Source organism: Tupaia chinensis, unplaced genomic scaffold (genome assembly GCF_000334495.1).
Source record: "Tupaia chinensis unplaced genomic scaffold, TupChi_1.0 Scaffold141247_1, whole genome shotgun sequence".
NCBI classification, from domain to species: domain Eukaryota; kingdom Metazoa; phylum Chordata; class Mammalia; order Scandentia; family Tupaiidae; genus Tupaia; species Tupaia belangeri.
Genome location: NW_006201110.1, coordinates 458978 through 459555, shown reverse-complemented (window position 1 = coordinate 459555; position 578 = coordinate 458978). Strand labels below are relative to the sequence as shown.

At 65.9% G+C, this 578-nt stretch overlaps 1 protein-coding gene across 1 annotated transcript in view; it reads left to right on the top strand.

The window, feature by feature from the left end:
- Positions 1-6: 6 nt before the first annotated feature.
- TNFRSF12A (TNF receptor superfamily member 12A) overlaps positions 7-578 on the top strand; it is a 5645-nt gene continuing 5073 nt past the window's right edge. Inside the window, exons 1-2 of the mRNA XM_014581923.2 lie at positions 7-73; positions 221-316. The gene's annotated coding sequence lies outside the window, so the exon portion shown is untranslated. The remainder of the gene's footprint in view (positions 74-220; positions 317-578) is intronic.

Here is a 578-nt window from a genome sequence, read left to right as displayed (position 1 = left end):
CGGCTACTGCGGCTCCTCGCGCTGGGCTTCGGGCTAGCGCTAGTGCGGGCCGTGGCCGGGGAGCAGGCGCCAGGTATGCGGGAGCCCGGGAATCTCGGGCAAGGACTGGGGGCCGAGATAGGGGGCCCCGAAAGCGGGGTGGGCGTGGGGACTTGGGGTCAGCTGGTGTTCAGACACTGCGCTCCGGGTGGATGAGTGGGAGGTCCCGTTCTGCCCCCAGCTTCAGCAGTCCGGCCTCGGTTTCTCCACCTGTCCAGTTGGGGTGGGAATGGGGATCTTCTGTCCCAAAAGTCCGGACGAAAAGGAGAGAGAGAAAGTAAGTTTGAGTACCGGATGTTTCGTCTGGGAAGGGGGCACGCCCCCAGCCTGGGCAGTACCGGGTCTACGCAGACCTGGTGACCAAAGTGTGTGGGGGCTGTCGAAAGGCACGGGGGTCTTTGCCTCATACCATGTGGGGTACCCCCTTCCATCCGGTGACTTCAGTGCCCAGCTATGCAGGAGGAGGGAGCGGGGTCGGGCCCCGTGCCCAGGAGTGAGTCACCCGCCAGCGGCGGGGTGTGTGTGTGTGGGGGGGCCTG